Source organism: Quercus robur, chromosome 3 (genome assembly GCF_932294415.1).
Source record: "Quercus robur chromosome 3, dhQueRobu3.1, whole genome shotgun sequence".
NCBI classification, from domain to species: Eukaryota; Viridiplantae; Streptophyta; class Magnoliopsida; order Fagales; family Fagaceae; genus Quercus; species Quercus robur.
Window position 1 is genome coordinate 21,228,887 of NC_065536.1, and position 20,773 is coordinate 21,249,659.

Here is a 20,773-nt window from a genome sequence, read left to right on the forward strand (position 1 = left end):
TAAAAAAAAAAAAACCCTTAGGGGACTGCCAATTGAAAAACAATGCAAAAAACCCCACCTCCACCCACCAATACAATTCCTAGCCTCAAATCATGAAACCAATTTCTCTAAGAAAAAAATTAAAGGGCTGAGGAACTGAGGGAGAAACTGAGAAAGAAAGATGGAGAAAGAAAAAGAGAAAGAGAGAGATCAAGATAGGGAGAGGGAGAAGAGGTCAGAAGCCATGGAAGGACCAGTGTGATGTGATTGAAGAAGGGCTTCTTGAAGATGAAGAGCATGTAAAAGGTCTTCTTCGTCGTCATTAGGCAAAAATTGCTGAATAGACTATTTTTAGCAAAATATTAGGCGCATGGAATGCGTTCAAACTTATTTAGTTAGTTGGACTCATTTTGAAAGTCGAGTTTGGCAAACTCAACTTTGGGCTGGAAAGCAAACACTATAGTAGCATTTTTTTTTAGTGGCGTTTGTCAAAAATGCCACTATAGGTACCCTATAATGGCGTTTTCTATAAATGTTGCTATAGGCACTAAAAAAAACGCCACTATAGTGTTTGCTTTCCAACCCAAAGTCAAGTTTGCCAAACTCGACTTTCAAAAAGAGTCCAACTAACTAAATAAGTTTGAATGCATTCCATGCGCCTAATATTTTGCTGGAAATAGTCTATTCAGCAATTTTCCCCTTGTCGTTGCTTGTTCTTGCTTTTGTGCTTGGGTTTGTCATTCTGTTCACTAACTTTTCTTTGATTTTGTTGGGTGCTAGTAAGCCCATGAAACTAGAGATCACAATGAAGGTATTATTAAAGATAACATTTTTATGATCTTCTAGGCAAATTGTGAAATGAGTTTTGATTAAATTTGAATAATTTTGTGTGTTTGTTTTGCTTTCTCACTTCTCAAAGTATAACTTTTGGCAGTTTAAGATTCTTTTCAATTGGCAGGGAATGACGTCGTTCCCCTAAGTTTTTTTTTTTCTTTTTTCTTTTTAATTAAGAAAATTAAAAAAAAAAAAGTCCAAAATTGTGTCATTTTGGTTAGTAGATGACAGCAGTTAACAGAGTCCTAACAGAGGACTGAATTGACGTAATTTGAAATTTAAAAGATTAAAATGTCAAAACTAAAATTTAGAGGACTGAAATAGGGACAGACCCAGGTGGGGGCCCGGGCCCCTCCTAGGCCCAAATTTTTTTTTTTTTAGTAGTTTAATTTTCAGTAAAAAATAAAAAATTTAGACTTGGGCCCCTCCATCGTGAATCATCAACCCAACCCATGTAAATATTTAAAAAAAAAATGTAAAAAAACAATAGTGTTCTATGTATTAAGAAATAATAGTGTTTTGTGTCTTTTGTTTTTGTTGGTAGATGATTGCATCTTAATATGTTAAGAAATAATGATTTTTTGTATTTGTCTGAGTTGAAAGTTTCTTAATACTATATGAATGTCTATTTGAATTTTTTTTATCTTTTCTTTTTTTCCGCTTATCTCCAGCCCCCCTAGCTTGAAATCTTAGGTCCATCCCTGAACTGAAATGACAAAAGGTGAAAGTTAGAGGGTCATTTTTTTGCATTTTAGCCTAAATTTAACATGCTTATATTTGGCTTGGGCTGAGTGAGTTTGGTTTGAGTGTGGTGCTTTGGATTTTGAGATTTAAATGGGCTAAGCTTTTGATGGGCCTAGCATGTTTTTGGATTGGATTAGTGTACTTGAGAGAGATATTCAGGGCTTGATATATATATATATATATATATATATATTTTTTTTTTTTTAATTTTCAGTTGGGCCTTTTTATAAATTTTTTTATTTTTTTTTTATGCTTGAGTGGTTTTGGATTTGATTATTTGAATGGGCTTGCAGGTTATAATGAGAGAGATGGGTTTAATGGACATTTGGGTTAGGCCGGGAATGAGAGTGGACTGCAAGTTTAGGCTATTTCAGATTGGACTGATGGACCTAACTTCTAAGGGCTTGAGCCTGGTGATTGCTGATTGGTGGTGTCCGGGTCCCTAGGTTTAAGGGAGGTGTCTGGATCGAAAAATACCACAATTATCCTTTAGCATAAATTCATTGATTTTTAACGTGGTGATTCTTGTACAGTTGTACGAAAAAATTTGTTAGGCACTTGATTTAAAATAATAAATAAATAAATAAATAAAACAAAAAATTTTTTTTTTTTGAGAGGGTTATAATATGATGCTAATCTCATAGCTCAAACCATTTTCTCAACTAGAATCCAAAGTACTTTATTCGGGGAGAGTTCCAAATTTAGTTACAAGACCTGATTAGAAAAGCAATTTGAGAAATACACCTCATACAATTCCAAAAGATATTAGGACCATATTGAAACTCTGAAAAAATGAGTACACATTATTTAAATATTAAGCGACAAGTTTGTAACTCCAACTTCTTTGTTGCAAGCATGTAACTCATGCATACGCATAAAGGCATTTAAAAATAAATATATTTTTGTAATCATAAAAATATACATAATTGATTGAATTATTATAAAAAATAAACGTAATTAGATTCATATTAAAATTTATGCTTAAGTTTAATACTACTTATGATGATTTTTATTCTAATTTTTAATAAAATAAAAAGTGTGGTGATTTTTGTTGAGTAGATATATATATGATTGGTTTTTTATTTTTATATTTAATTAGTATTGGACTCTTAGTATTTTGCACTCATTAACTTACTTGGCACAAAGATTAAAAAACTTTAATGAACACATGGCACAACATTAGCCCACAATTGAAATCTAATTTGGGATTTAATTAAATTGTCTCTCAACTTTGGCTTTAAGAGTATTTACATCAATCTCCTCAAATTTTTAGCCAAATTAATCCAAAGAACCCTACTTTTTCTAGTTTAGCTATCTTTTTTTTTTTTATTTTTTTATTTTTTTTTTATTTATATATATGAATGCATCAGGCTCAATATTATATCACTCTTTCAATTAAACATTAGTTCCTTCTCTTCAAAATTTTTATGAAAACAGTGACTTTATGTAATACTGCTATGAAAGGCCGGTATTACATCAAAAAGAAACAAAGCACCCAATTTAAGATCACAATATTAGACCCAAAAGAAAATGGACAAGAGTTTGTTATTTATTTAGAAGAGTTTTCTACAAGTCCTTCACAAGCATACGACAACACACTGCACATGAGATACATTCTCCTAGTGTAGCTCCATAAAATTATTGCACTCCACTGACACCACAAAATAGGACGATAATTTTATTGCAATCCAACACACCTTACTCTCTTTAGGCTATTCAACTATCTTTTTCATAAATTTTGTCACAATTTTGATATGATAAATTGTGAATGGTTGCTTATTACTTACACATAAATTAATTATTTTTTTTCCCTACCAATCACACACTGTCTCATCATAATTGTGATAGATTGTCATTAAAATAGATTGTCATGCTAAATTTTTTTCAACTGAAATCCAAAAAGATATGAAAAAGAACCGCATAAAAAGATATGAGATTCGGCATTTTGAACCTGTGAGGTTAGGTTATTATTATTATTATTATGGGAAATGAAAATTACTTCATTAAATATTGAAAATATTGAAATTATTGAAGTACAACAGAGGATTAGCTACAATCTACTTGGATAAGCTCTGACAACATACAAATAGAAAACAAGAACATGGGAACTTTTTTATTTTGCTTCACCAATGGAGTACCCAAATACAGACGGTCTTTTTCCTTCTTCTTCTTTTTTTTTTTTTTTTTTTTTTTTTTTTTTTTTTTTTTTCCTGGAGTAATATTTGGTGTCGGTGGCTATCTCTCTCTCTCTTCTATATCTCATTTAAACCTATTCTCAATTGACGTAGAGTCAACACAAAAAATTAAAAATATTAAAGCTTAAGACTAATGGTCAGTGAGAGATCCAAAGAACAGTTTGCACGGAGTGATAGGGATGTTAATTATCATCTGTATGAGATATCAACTTATACAATTGTACATATTTCCAACTAGTGTCACAAGGGTCGGCCTCAATACAATTTGAAATTTAAGATACTAAATTCAAATGGGTCTTTTTATAATTAAATATTACTTGAATAATATTTAGTTATTAATTATCAATTTAGTTAATGTTTGATATTATTTTTATTTAAAAATTATTATTCTTAAGGTGTAATCTATACTACTATTTAAAGTGTTTTCCCTATTTGAGATCCTTAATTTTGATTGTTCAAAATACTTTCAAATTTACCAATTCATAAAGCTTACCTAATAGGGTAATATATATGTAAAATTGCTAATTTAAAAACTTCTAAAGTTTAGCTCTCGCCTAAAACATAGCCTATAAAATAGGACAATTTCCGGTTATCAAGACTTGCTTTTTTTCTTTTTAATTTTTTATTTTCCTTGCTCCCTATTCTCACTACATTTTTTTTTTTTTTTTCACCTCAAATGCATAATATAATTAAACATACACCTCAGTGCCGACTGAATGTTAGAGCAAAAAATACGGTTGCTTAAGGCCCCAAATAAAAAAAGGCCCCTAAATTTTAACCAATAAGGTTATTTATAATTAATAAATAAAATAATATTTTTTTACTAGATAAAAAAAAAAATAAAAGAGAGAAAAAATGCAACGTTCACAATATTTTTCAGAACACTTTTACAGCTAATGTTAAGTAGTAGGTTGTTATTGATGACAAAAAAAATAATTATAGTGATATTTTTAAATAGAAAATAAAAAGCAACTTAAAACCTAAGATTTGTTGTAAAAAATATTGTGAATGTTACACACACACACACACACACATATACATATATATATAAAGAATAATAATAAGAGTTGAGTTTGCAAACTTTTACTAGTTCTCATCTAAGTTTACGACTAACACCACTTTTTTACTTACCACTATCAATCTGCCACAAGAAGTATGAAAACTTTTGTCAAACTTTTTCTATCTATAAAATTTCTATAAGAAAAAAAAAAGAAAAAATTATATGTAGTTCATATTAATTATTTTGTATCTAAAATAAGATAATTAATTTTCACCTTAGGCCCCCAAATGCATTAAGCCATCCCTAATACACTTAAATCTCAAATAGTAATGAATAGAAAATTTAAAGATTACACCAAAAAAAAGAAAAAATATTGAGCCTCATGCACGCGCAAAGTGTGTGCAATGAGGCTAGTATGATTAATTCATTTAAGTGATGCTAAAAATACTATAAATTTTACCGCATAGACCTTACAATTCGATGTTTCACCAATAAATAAAAATTGATTCAAGCATTCATTTATTATATATTGTTTAATTGGTACATTTAATATTCTTGCTACATCAATTAGTAAGTTTATTTTTACAGTAAATTTTGTACTGTCTTTAGCATTTTCCATTCACTCACTTAATGAATGGTTATTTGGTTGGATTACTATTGATCTATCTATAATTTTTTTTTCGAATAAAATTACTACAAATTTTACTTCAAAAAGTTTACAAACTAATGTAAAAAAGAAATATATATGTGTATATATATATATATATATATATATAGAAACTTAAAAAATATAACTTGGTGGCACTTCAAAAACTACAAGATAATGGATAAATATTTGAATTAGTTATAATGATAGATGACACAACAATTTGTAAGACTTATATAATAAAATTTTTTAATATTTTTTTTCTTTAATAAGACTTATATAATAAATTTTGTAATATTTATGACATCAATAATTTTTTTCACTTCTTAAAAGTAGAGGTAAAAAAAAATACAACTCAAATTTTTTATGTTAAAAAAAAAATAATTTATGCTTTGTTAGGGCCCTACATGGGAATGTTTCTAAGGCAAAAAACAACTTGGAGCTCATAGGTTTCTTTCTGGCCTTAAAATCAGTCTTTATTTTCATTAATTCTCACCGTACAAAGAGTAAACAATATTCTCGTAATCTGCCTTTTTGATCTTTTGCAGTTCCCATGTGGAGTCCACAAAATAGCAGCCAATATATGATTCTCGGCTGGCATGACTTGACCAGTTAGGTCAAGAGATTATTATTATTTGTTTTTAATAATGGGCAATTCAAGAGATTCATTGAATTGCATGTCCTGCTTCATAGCCACTGGACTAGAAGCTTCAGCTTCCGTTGGTCAATGATATAAAACTATTGTTTTTAAATATAGTTTACGAATTATCCAATTAATTTGTGTGTTTGTTTCTTAAAAAAATAAAAAAAAAAAAATTGTCTCACATTGCTTAGGAGAGTGTGTTATGTATAGTATAACTTATCTCATCCTCCCTTGAAAGTTACAATGATTTTTGAGTGAAGTTGTAGTGTGCCTTTGTGTTAGAATCTTTTTCCCTCTCCCCTGTATATGTGTGTTTATTTCTCAAAAAAAAAAAAAAAAATTATATATATATATATATATAGTTTAAGAATTATCCAATTATTTTCTCAAAAAAAAAAATTCAATATTAAAAATAAAAAAAGTAAACTTCCACATTACTTTGTATCAATATTTAATGAATAAAACTAGGTACACAATATTTTCACAATAAATTTTAGGTGGCAAAATGTTAATAGTATATAAACAAGTAATGGTAGTTGTAAGTCCAAATAACAAACATTAATAAATTGTTACCTAAGTTTTGTTTTGAAAATGTTATAGATTAAGCATTATTCATATTTATTAGGAGAGTTAGAGTAGGATATATAGGAATGTGTAAAAACAATTTCATTAAAAAAAAAAGATAGAATAATTTTTATGCTGAAAAATTGGGACATATTTTAATATATCATCCACATGCAAAAGAAACTTTTCATGTAATGATTATATTTTTCCTATATTACTTTACACTAACTTGTAATCTCATGAATATGTATAGATACACTTAAAGATATACAATAATATGCATAATATAATTCTTATATATATATATATATATATAATTTAAATACTATTGATAGTCATTTTTATATTTTGTTAACTCTTTAAAAAAATTTGTGAGGATATTATTAGGTATAAAAAGTAAATCGTCTACGTTTTTTTTTTTATAAATTTTTGTGAAGCACTTTTTTTCTTTTACGATTTATTTATTCTAAACTCTTTGATTTTTGTACTTAATAACTTAGATGAATATTTATGATGTGATCCCACATTTGATTCTAAAATTAAGAAATAAAAATCTTTAAAAATAAATAATTTAGAACATATGGCGCAAAATTAGAACTCTAATTTGAAATTTTAATTTGAGTTTCTCTCAACTTCACCTATTATATATATATATAAACTAGTATTATGCCCGTGCGATGCATGACTTAATAAAAAAATATTTTGATAATATAATTAAATTTAATAACAAATAAAATTAAAAAAAAGAATTAATTCAAAATTTAATATTAAAAAATAAATTGTACTTGTACACTTAAAAGAAATTTAATTTTATTTCTTATTTTGATATTTAAATCATTTGTTTTAGTATTGATTTCATTCAAATGGTTATAAGTTATGTAAGGACGGGATTTGGATCCCTTGCCCAAGAGAGAAATGGACTTAGGCCTAAAAAGCCCAAAATAATGAATTTGTAGAGAGTGTGTTGGAAAACTGTACTAAAATAAGTTGGACAACAAATAAAGTAGGTTCAAATGACAAGAAATGGAGATGGACAAGTTTAAACTACAGAAAATCGTCCTCGGCCCGGTCCGAGGAGATCAGTTCTTATATATTGCTCTCAAGTTTGATTACACATTTGGTTCCTGATTGCTACAGTGTTTCTCTTTTGATTTTGATCCTTTTCTCCCATTGCTTCCTTCTTTTTTTATACTTTCTTCCCCTTTCATCTTTACCCTCCACGTGTAGGCCAGATGGTTGGTGTTGATACTTGTCGTATCAGCACCTTCCATAAGTCTTTATGTAGTAGTTGTAAGGCTGAAAACCACTATTCATGCATCACCTCCACATTAATGCGGTAAGAGAATTAGCTGCAAAGCACTTAATGCGTCGTAGCAGCTTTCTCCTTGGATATTTTAAGACTTTCTCCTGTCCTATGTTTCTGCAATGCTTATCCATACCAACAGAACTTCCTAGAATGTTCCCTTAGAAGGCAGACCACCTCTTCTGACCTCGGCTTTGGTTACCCGAGGAGACATTCATCCTCGGCCCACCCTCCTAGGCCATTATGACCAAAACTAACTTCTTCATTTATTAACACGAACTACCTTGACAATATTTACTCCTCCTCGGACGATCTCTCGTCTTCGGCTTGGGCCTCAAGCCCAATATCTACATAGATAATGAGCTCCTAACCCAATACCCCTACAAGTTATATCAACCCTAAACCAGCATATGTATCCATATGTAACATCCTAAATTAATAAATAAGAATATAATACTCTAACTTAATTTAACATTCTAACTTACTAATAAATAAATATAACACCCTAACTTAAAGTAATGTTTGTAATTGTATTGTATTTTATCCTTTAAAAACACATATATTATTTTTTGATCATAAAAAAAACACAGATATTAATATTACACATGAAAAAATAATGAATTCAATAATTAAAATGGTTGAAAACAAAATTAAGCTAAAACCTCAATTCATTAATGAAAAAAATATCCAAAATTTTGAACTTAAAAAAAAAAAAAAAAAGGGGGAGTTAAGTAAAGATAGACTTACATAGAAATTTGGACGGATGGATTCTCTCGTATCCAATTTCATGTTTGCTTTTAATTAAAGAATATAGATTACATGGAACAAAGCACCAAACAAAAGCCATTACAAATTAAATCCAATATAAAATATTGATGTCAACAACAGATAATCATGTAATAAGAAATTAAAAAATACATATATATTACTTGCTATATTGACTTCTAAAAAAAAAAAAAGTGTGATCAAACATAGAATTTCAGCCTATCTATAAAACTTGTTAATAAAAATCATATTATATATAATAAAAAGGCAACAAATCTATTCAATTTGATGAAGGAAAGGTAGAGAGGAGAAATGAATAATATAGTAAATAATTGTAAAGTACGTAGTAGAAATAATGAAACACCAAAAAACTGTGTGTGTGTATATAGTGAGAATTTTAGGTTGTGAAGAAGATAATATGAACAAAAAGAAAAACATAGAATTTTAGCCTATCTATAAAACTTGTTGATAAAAATCATATTATACATAATAAAAAGGCAACAAATACACAAAATTTATTCAATTTGGTGAAAAAAAAAAAATTACCTACAAGGTTGTAGGTAGGGCAGAGAGGAGAAAGGAAGAATATAGCAAATAATTGTAAAGTATGTAATAGAAATAATGAAACACCAAAAAACTATGTGTATGTATAGTGGGAATTTTAGGTTATGAAGAAGATGATATGAACAAAAAGAAGTAATTTAGGTGAAACTCAAATACTTTTTTTTTTTTTTTTTTTACTTTATTATTAGGAAAAAGATGACATAAGATGCAAATTTATCCATAAAAAAAAAATAATAATAAAAAACATAGGAAAAAAAATGCAAGTTCTGTCTTATTTTCCTTTTACGTTTTTTTATCTCTCTTTTTTATTTAAATTCTATCCTTAGGTAATTCTATTATATTGATTTTAGGCTTTGTTGATAACATTTTAGATAAACATAACTATTAGTTGTAAATCAAATATTACTTTATTTCATTACTTGATTTGTCATATTTATCCAAAAAATATGTATATATCTATTCTTAAAATCTAAAAATTTATTAAAATTTCTGCAATTTGGTGAAGTTACTTGGTGCAATCACGGCGTCTAAGCCCAACTTTTATTATATATAATATAATAATATGATATATAGATATGTTAAAGTATATAAAAGTGACATTTATTATTTAATTTAATTGAAATTTATAATTTTTTGTCCTAGCATGGAATCAATTATGAGTAAAATAAGCTTGGATAAACTACGAACCTACCAAATTACCGTTTCCTTACAACAATGCTAAAAAAAAAATTACAATTTATTTTTATTATTTGTTGAGGTGATAAATTGTGATTTATGCAATATTGTTTTTATTGAGATTACCACTAACATCATTTGGATTTGTTATATATCAATGTGATAATCAACTCTCTAATTTTATTATTTTCACCAGGTTTGTTATTTATTTAAAGCTCCTAGGAAATACATGTTGTAGGGTCTCAATTTGGGGCCCAAGCCCAACAAGTAAGGGGTCTTGGTCCAAGGAGCCCAGAAACAATGAATTTGTAGAGAATGGGCTACAGAACTAGGTCTTAGCAAAGTGGGCAGTGGTTAAGGTTGGGCTACACAACAATTAAACACGGGCAAATCCTATGAATACCCATATATTCTCAGTCCGAGGAGATTGGATGAATGTTTGTTGGTTCTTGCTCAAAGTCTATGATTATTTTTCTGTTCCTCCCTTTTTTTTGGGTCCCCTTCCTAGTGAGGATTCCCTTCCTTATATAGTCTTCTTGAAGCCATCAAGGCCTTACACTTGTTGATTATCTGGACCCTCACTTGAGTGCTTGTCCCATTGGACGCCCCCTCCATCTTTCTGTGAGTTGTGGTACCCAAGGCAGCACTGTTCATAGGTACTCTCCACATTAATGCGGGCAGAAAAGTAGTTGCAATGCATTTAATGTGGCAGCTGCAGCCTGTTTTTGAACATCTTACGTTTCCTTCTTTGCCACGGGTCTGTGGGACTCGTCCTTGTCACTAATGTTCGTTAGGGTGGGTCCTTCTAGTAGGCAGAGTGCATGTTTGAGCCATACTCGTCACGTCTGAGGAGACATTTCTCCTCGAACTGCACTTTAAATGTCTTCATGCCCACGAGAACTGGGCTGGGAGACCTTTTGGCACCAACGTCTTCTCCTCGGACGCAGTTGATCTTCCCGTATAGGGCTCAAGGCCCATTGTATGATTTTGGGTCTTTCCCCCTACACATGTTAATTCTAATATGTATGTGAGTGAGAGATGAGCCTAAAACATTTTTTCAATTTTAATTAAAAGATTATTATATTGGATTATATTAATGGGTGTTCTTAGGATATATGTTAACATTTTCCTATTATATTAACCACCGCTTGAAGGTTGAAACAAATGCTCAAAGTATCTGGCAACAAGAAAACCAGTATTAAAGATATCACTTAAAATTTATTTTAAAAATATTGTGCATGATATTTCACCTAACAACCAGGAAACTTACCTGTAGTAAACTCCATTAATGCTCCAGTAGAGTAGAGTAGATACCACAAGCTAAGGCTAGAATTTTATTACACTCCAACAACTTAGACATTTATTCCAACACAACGCACCGTACTCTCTTTCCCAAAAAAAAAAAAAAAAAAAAACACTTCCTAATTACCCTCTTTAAGAAAATCCAGCCTAGGTACTGACACAAGGACTTTCTTTGCTTCATTCTCACTCATTGCCTCTTTGTTGCTTAGACTTATGAGTTATATAATGAAAGAAATGAGCCATTTTAATTCTTTTCTATTTAAGGAAAATGCTAACGAATACACTTAAGGTACTGCTAACCCTGCAGCTTGAACCCTTTCTCTCTAGACTCCCAAGCACATTTTGCATGAGAAGGTGTCAATTCAGCTACAACGCCTTTGGCAATTCCATATATTGTTGAGTGTGATATATTCGACCTTTTGGCTTGTGAGGAGAGAGCTTTTTCAAGGCCAAAAATTATTTGAATAATACTAAAGGTACAAACTATTTCATAAAAATTTTTACAAACTACTAATATGATGAGTGATAATTAGTAAATGAAAAAGTGATATTAATGGTGGACCTAAATGAAAACTAATAAGAGTTGGTCACATCAATATTTTGTAAAAATATTGTAAAATAATTTGTATCTGTAGTATTACTCTAATTATTTCAAGTAGATTAGTATTACAACTACGGCCAATTTTACATTTATTTCAACACGGCTAATTGTTATTGATGGAATAAAAGTAGAAGGTTGATGTGAAATTGACATCAACTTAACTTTGAAAATTTCACAACCTCTATGTGATAAAGGTTGCATACGAAGGACTCAATGCGTGATGTTTTGCTTGTGGAAGAGTGGGGCAAAGGAAGGAGGGATGCCCCCATATCATTAAAGGTCCCCAGAAGAGTAGTTCTCAGGATTGCCCCTTGTCTCAAGAGAAGGCCAAATCCCCAGAAGAGTAGCAAGGGCGTAACCTTGAAGAAGGTTGAAAGGAGGACACCGGTATAGAAAAGGATGTGTACACATAATGGTAAGTAGCAAGTCGGGGTTTCTCCCTCTCTCAGAAGAGGCATGGATCTCGACGCCAAACTCGTGGTGGAGATTTTTGATGGATAGGCTTGCGGTACCCATCATAGGGCTGAACACATCAGCTCGATCCTAGCTACCTCAAATCCCTTCCTCTTAGAAGAATCATTGATGATAGGTCAAGAATGTATTGACCCCTTAGGTAAATTAACCAATTAATTAGTCAAGTGAATTAATTAAGTCAATTTAACATGCAATACGCGTGGTAGCACAAACAAATCACCAAATAACTAAATGCAACGAAAATTAAATTTGACAAGCGTGATTTGTTTATGAATAGGGAAAACTATCGAGGCAAAACCTCACCGAGTGAATTTAAGGTCACCACTCCTAATAATCCACTATTATCAAAACAAGCGGTTACAAGTAAAGGAATCCCAGTACCTTATACCAGCCTACAGTTGAACCCTTACCCCAATACACAATTCTTGTAACGTAGTGAAAATCTCTCCTTTTGATGCATAGCTCCAAGTACGTGACTAACCAATTGATTCACGAATCCCAATATGTGACTAAGACACTAACTTGAGAAAAATGTTGGCTGTAAAGTTCTCCAATTCATTCACATGATGAAGATCAAAAAACTCCTTAGTTACAAAACCCTATGGCGTACAAACGCAGCAGCTTCTTCAAGAGAAAGATGAATTAGGGCAAATTGTCTCCGATCACAATTTGAGTGAACAATCACTTTGCATTAAGTTGCATCACCTTAGACAGCCCTTAAAATAATTCTTATATATGTCTAGGGTTGTGAGAAAAGAAACCATATACAAATAGCTTGGATATGCGTGAAAAACAAATCTGAAAATCTAAATTTCGTAATTCTCAATAGATACAGCTGTTAAGCTTCAATTATTAAATCTCGATAGATATGTCTGTCGAGCTATCTGCCAAGGTTTAATGAACAATACTTCTTCACTTAATTCTTGGACAGATTTGCATGGCTTCAATACTTGGACTTGAACACTTGTTCCATGAGGTATTAAAAACATCTTAGATCTACCCAATTACAAGTAAAGTTCATTTTGTCAAAAGATTAGCCATTTCTATATGACATATGTTAATAACAATTTTCATATGTCCTAATAGTTGACAAAGCTCGAGGAACAGGATGTCGAGCTAGTGATCACGGAAAGACTAGTTCTCAGAAGATCGCCGGTGGAGTGTGCGATGATGGGCCATGTCCACGGGGTGAAACTCATTCAATTCTTGATGCTGGTGATTAGCGGTACCATGTAAGTGAAAACCAATCAAGTAGAGATGGGGATTTTGAAACATGCTATCACGATTTCCCCCAAGGAAATTCGCTTAAAGTAGGTCTTGATGGAGAAATAGAGATTGAGGGAGATGGGGGATCACTCCGTTGTTGATCTATTCGATAGATTTTCCAATCCTTACCCAATCTTGAATATCTTAGTTTGGAATTGCAAGGGTGCATTATAACCCAAATTTAAGCAAATGGTGTCAAATCTCATTAGTTGGCATCACTCTGTTATCATGGTGATTATTGAGGCTGGAGTTGGTGGATATAGGGCTGAGGAATGTAAGGTTGAATTTATTCAACCATCTAATTGGCTTTATTCCGTGCCAAATTTGCTTGTAATTCAGCATTTAGTAACCCTGTATTTAGGTGGGTTTGTTGTAAGGGTAGTGAGTGAGATAGAGTGAAGTTTGCTCAAGAGTGTGCAAGAAAACAGAGACTCGCGGCTGGGACTCGCGGGTGACTCGCGGCTGCAAGCCGCTAGAAGCAGCACACGTGCCAAGCATGCTGGAAGATGAACAGTCATGCTAGCTGGAGCACTACAGAACAAAACAGGACAACTGACCATACGGTTAACTCGCGACTGGATCTCGCGACTTAGTCAAGCCACGAGGTCAAGCCGCGAGCCACCCCTGTTTTGTAAAACCTGACGTTTCACATTCCTCTCCCACTCCAGTATAAATACCCCTTTTACCCACGATTGAAGGAGAGCTTCCAGAGAGAATTTTGAGAGAGAAACCCTAAAGAAAAACCAGATTGTTTCACCCACAATCTCTACCTTAGAGTCTCTTCAAATTCCTCAACTCTCTTCCTCTCCATTGTCAAATCCTTGAGAGGCATTATACCAAACCTGGTTCTCACCATTATCATCACTGTGAGACAGTTGTTTGGATTTCTGGGAAGCAGTTAGGAAGGAACCAATCTTCATTGGTTGATGCTACGGTATAGTAGCGGAATCCGGGAAGCTAGAAAAGAAAAAGGTTCGGCGCAACCTCGTTGGAGCAAGAAGCTTGGAGGGCTTAGGTGCACTGGGTAGATTAGGCTTGGAGGGTCTATTGCTGTCCTTGTATCCCAACTGTATTTTCTAGTGGATTGTTTACCGCTTGGAGGGCGGCGGAAATGTTTTTCGCCGAGGACTTTGGTTTCCTCTTCGATAACACATCGCGTGTTGTCTTTGTGTTTGCATCTTCCTTCCTCTCTATCTTTGCCTTTTTATTATCTGCTGTGGTTTTATTTTGTTATGGCTTAGATAGTCTTTAACCAATTTCGTATTATAGCATGTGTTAAGTTTCCGCACACTAGTTGTTTGACATATTGCTTGTATTGGTTAAGTTGTATTTTGGGGGTCTAAACGTTCAAAGGTGTTTTGTACACGTTTTTGAACTTTCAAGGAAGTTATGAAAGGTCTTCCTTTTAATGGTTATGCTATTTCAGAGACCATTGCATTCGCAAGTGAAATATGGCTACTATAGAATTCATCCATGTTGCAAGTGGAGGTGCTCTCTTTGACAGAGCAAGAGATCCATGCTTTATTACAGGTACAATCTCTTTCCTTCTTGTGGATTCTTAGTTCTATTTATGCTAGTCCTAAAATTGAGAACAAGTGCATTTTGTGGGAAAATCTGAAAAAAGTCTCTGATCACCACAATTTGCCGTGGATTCTAATGGGAGATTTTAATAAGGTGTTAGAGGAGAATGAGAAATTTGGGGGCAACCCATTAAGTATTAGTAGCGTTTGAGAATACAAGGAGTGTATGAATTATTGTAATTTGCTAGACTTGGGATTCCTAGGGCCAAAATTTGCATGGACCAATAAGCGAGGTATCAGGAATCTGATCCAAGAGCGGTGGGACATGTGTTGGGTAAATCCCTCATGGAAATCGCTGTTTCTAAAAGCCAGTATTTCCCACCTAGCTGGCATAAACTCTGATTACTTCCCTCTATTGCTGAAGCTCTTGGAACCTCAACCCTCTAGTGGGGAGAGGCCCTTTCATTTTCAACCAATGCGGAATTGTCATTCGGAGTTCCAGGACATAGTCAGAGGGGCTTGGAGTGAAAATTCTTCAAATAGAGCTATCAATGTGTTTACAACCAAAGCAAGAAAGTGGAACAGGGAAGTTTTTGGAAACATCATTGCAAAGAAAAGGAGAATCGCGGCTAGACTTCTTGGTGTCCAAAAGCCCAACTACCTCAACACCTTCCTCTAAAACTTGCAAGATCAATTGTGTGATGAGTTTAAATAGATTTCACAGTAGGGGGGGAGGAGCTTTGGGCCATGAAGGCAAGAATCAAATGGCTTATTTCGGGGGAAAGAAACACTTCATATTTTCACTTATCCACTATTATATGTAGATCAAACAATAAAATTTCCTATGTTAAAATGGATAATGAGGAATGGATATATGACCTGGATCAAACAAAGCAATACCTCCTGGATGGTTTTTATAAGTTGTATACAACAAAATGTGAGGCCAACACAAGGGATATGACCCTGGATATGGATTGTTGTATGCTCTTGGAGCAAGAGGCCATGGAATTGGCTACCACCCCTTCTAATGCTGAAGTCCACGAAGCCTTGAAATTCATGAAGCCGTATAAAGCCCCTAGCCTGATGGGCTACATGTGGGCTTCTTTCAAAGGCATTGGCTCTGTGTTAGGGAGTCGGTGAAAAAGGAGGTTAGGATTATCTTTTATACTTGTGAGATGCCAGCTTACCTCAACCAAACTCTCATTAACCTTATACCAAAACAGAAAGGCCTTGAAACTCTTAACCATTTCAGGCCCATTAGTTTGTGTAATACAGTTTACAAACTTGTCACTAAGATTTTAGTCCATAGGCTTAGGTCTCATATGCCCAATCTGATCTCTCCCTGTTAGACAATTTTTGTGGCTGGAAGGCGTGGTTCTGACAATTTTATAATAGCTTAAGAATTCATCTACTCTCTGAAAAAGTGAAAGGGGAAGGAAGGATTTATAGTAATTAAGAGAGATTTAGAGAAAGCGTATGGTAGATTAGAGTAAAAAAGGTGTTTATCCGCTTTGGGTTCCCCCCTAACATTGTTAAGCTAGTCCTGAGTTACATATCTTCTTCCACCACCTCTCTTCTGTTCAATGGAGAGAAGCTTCCCCCCTTTACTCCATCTAGGGGAATAAGACAAGGAGACCTCGTATCCCCATTTCTCTTTCTGCTTTGCATGGAATACTTAAGTGCCCAAATTAAGGACTTGTGTGATTCTAAGCAGTGGACCAAAGTGAAAGCTTCATCAGGAGGACTTGGTTTCTCCCATATTTTCTTTGCAGACAACCTAATGTTGTTTGCAAAAGCAAACATCAGGAATTGTGAATCTATCTCTGTTGCACTTAGTTCCTTTTGTGATATGGTTGGGCAAAAAGTTAGTAGGACCAAGTGAAGAATATTTTTCTCACCGAATGTCAGTGTGCAAATGAAAATGGACATTTGCTAGCTGCTTGGCATCCAATCCACCTGGAATCTAGGGAGGTACTTGGGTTTCCGTCTCTTCCACCAAGGGAGGAGTGGCAATGCCTTCAACTTTGTGATCGAGGGAGTCCAAGAAAAACTTGCTAGCTTGAAGGCTAGAGTTCGATTTCATGTAGGAAGGAGAGTTCTTATCAGCTTTGCATCCACACCTATTATGGAGTATTACATGTAATGATGTGCTCTCCCAGCCAAAGTGTGCCTTTCAATGGACAAACTGAATAAAGATTTTCTTTGGGGGTCAACATAAGAAAAAAGAAAGCTTTACTTAGTCAATTGGGGCACTGTAACTCTCCCTAACGGATATGACCTTGGATATGGACTGTTGTATACTCTTGGAGGTTAGGAATATCTTTTATTCCTGTGAGATGCCTGCTTATCTCAACCAAACTCTCATTGCCCTCATTCGGAAATAGAAAGGTCCTGAAACTCTTAACCATTTCAAGCTCATTAGTTTATGTAATACAGTTTAGAAACTTGTCACTAAGATTTTAGTCCATAGGCTTAGGCCTCATATGCCCAATCTGATCTCTCCTAGTTAGATAGCTTTTGTGGCTGGAAGGTGTGGTTCTAACAATGTTATAATAGCTCAAGAAATTATCTACTCTCTGAAAAATCGCAAGGGGATGGAAGGATTTATGGTAATTGATGATAAACCAAAAATTGGACTATCTTCAGAAAGGATGTCCCACTACGAGAAGGTCGTCCAAGTGTAAGAAGGTCGTCTAGCATGGAAGCACCTGGACGACCTCCCAACACTTAGAAATTCTCAGGATAAGGTTATGTAATATCCAGGAAAAAAAAAAGATTTAAAAGGAGGGATATTTAAGTAAATTTTTATGGGGACAATTTTATAATTTATAAATTATAAAGGATTTTTAGAAAAATAGGATTGAAACCCTTGCTACATAAGCTTATTTAGTCAACTTATATGAAGGAATATTTTGAGAGAAGAGACTACCCAAAAGACTAAAGTAGGGAAAGATTGACTACGCTTGAGTGTTGCGTTAAGTGTAAAAGAAGGCTCTTGGATCAGTTTTTTTGCACAGGCTTACCGAATTGGGGTTTTGGCGAATTTCAAAAGGTAATGGTGTCTGTACCTTTTTGTATGATATTGAATACGATACCTTTTTTCCTAGTTTTGTCCTCATCTCAAAGAGAACTAAGGGTGAATGGAGATTAAAAATTAAAATAATTAAAAAAAAGAGAATACGTATAGAAGATTAGGTGGTGAACTTTTGACCCTATATAGCTACAAGTATGGTGTATCTATAGGCTTTGTCCCTAGGTACTATTAGTGGCAGAAAGTGGAGGAAATACATATATTATGATTACGGTGGATTTTTTTTATCATGAAATAATAGTGGAAAATTATTGAATATTTTTAGCAGTCTCTCTTTTGGTTGGGTATTCATGTAAGTTTTATTAAAAAAAAAATTAGATTATTGAGTAAATGATATTTGAAAATTTGTTTAGGTGATATCTAAGGATTTTAGAAGAAGTGTTAGGGAGAAGTTCCTTTTAGTATGACTTTTGGAGGTAAGTAACCTTATCTTAATTGGTTTTATTGTGTGTATTTTAACTATTGAAAATTGTTTACAGATGTTACAATTTTATTTCTATTGTACTACTGATTTCAAGTAAAGAATTATCATAAATATATCTGATTACTGAATATATGATGTATCTTATTTAATTGTTTTTAGTTATACTGATTCAAAGTAAAGAATAAGGAATTTTCACAAATACATATGAGCATTGAATATAAGAATTATTTATTTAATTTTTTTTTTAGCTATATTGATTTAAAGTGAAGAATATAGAAATATCACAAATAGATTTGAATATTGAATATATGATTATATATATATATATATATATATATAAGTATGTATGTATTTGAATAAGATATATTTTTGGTAGAAATTATGATTTCTTATATATTATTATGGATAATCTGACTATGAATTTACTCTGATACCTAGCCAATGGGGGTTATTCATTGGTACTCTGATATCCAAATGAATGAGGGTTATTCATTGGTACTCTGATACCCAGCCAATAGGGGTTATTCATTGGTATTCTGATACCCAAACCAATGGGGGTTATTCATTGGTACTCTGATACCCAAATCAATGGAGGTTATTCGTAGGTACTCTGATGCCTAGTCACAGGGATATAGCGTGACCATAGTCACAAGATTGTTAAGAATATGAATCACATTTGAACATTGAACTATTTTGAGTCCTTAAAACTACATAGGTGATTTTGAAAATGTTTAAGTATTTGAACTATTTTGAGTCATTAGAACTACTTATGTATTTTTAGAACCTATTGTAAGTAATAACTTTTGATATATGAAAAACTAACTACTTTCTAAACCATCTATGATATATTTGTAAGATTAAAGTATGTGATCTATTTGCAACTTATTATTTTAAGACTATGAAACTTTTTTAGTAATTTTTGAAAACCCATAGCATATTATAACTTCTGAAGGCTCATATTGCATTTGTTTACTTTAAAGATCTATTGCTTGATAAAATTTATTAGGATTTTGGTTACTTATTGAGTTGTCAACTCACCCCTTTTTCCCCTCCAATTTCAGATTATGAAGAATAACAAGTTTTAGGAGTTCTGATATTGTGTTGTGAACGGGAAAAGAAGCTTAGTGATTTTGGGATTAAATTGTCTTCGAATAGTTTTATATTTATTGGCCAATTGGCATTATGTACATAAGGTTTGGATTTTTGTTCCTATTAAATTATTGGAGATCTATTCATAAGGAAATTGTTTAGGTATTTTGGATTTAATTGATTTAATTTTGAGGATAAATTTTAGTTGCTAAGAAGGCCTTGCACACTTGTAAGGGGCTTACTTTATAAGCGTGTGGCGGTTGTCACGTGCCTATCTTTATAGTTGGGTTCGGGGCGTGACAGGTTATGTTCAAAAGCTTATAATTCGGACCATGTTTTAAGATAGATTTCGAGAAAGCATATGATAGACTGGAGTGGTGCTTTATCAGAAAGGTGCTTGTCTGCTTTGGGTTCCCCCCCCCCCCCCCCCCCCCACATTGTCAAGTTGATTTTATTTGCATATCTTCTTCCTCCACCTCTCTTTTGTTCAATGGAGAGAGGCTTCCCCCTTTTACTCCATCTAGGGAAATAAGACAGGCAGACCCCTCCATTTATCTTTCTGCTTTGCATGGAATACTTAAGCACCTAGATTGAGGACTTGTGTGATTCTAAGCGTTGGACCATAGTGAAAGCTTCATTAGGGGTTTCTCCCATATTTTCTTTGCAGACAACCTACTGTTGTTTACGAAAGCAAACATTAGGAATTTTAAAGCAATCAAAATTTTAGAATTAGGAAAGTATTGGGAAAACAAGTACTTATGGTACACAGGTAATAAATTCTTTACAACCATAGCTAACTATTCTTCTTTACTTGGCCTATTCATCATCCATGCTGCCTTAGACCTCTACTTGGTAATGAAGCTAGAGAAAGATTCTTTTGGCTCTTGCTTTGTGGTCTCAAGATCTCTCCTTATTATATCCACTTCTATGTTGTATTTGTATTGGTTGTGAAACTCATGGCAGATGTCCTCCTAACTCCTTGCTCTAGTGTCATCTAGGTTAAGGAACCATTTAAAAGCGGCTCCAGTTAGAGTGTTTTGGAACATTTGAGCAAGTAGTTCTTTAGTTGCACCTAGGGGCTGCATGGAACTCAT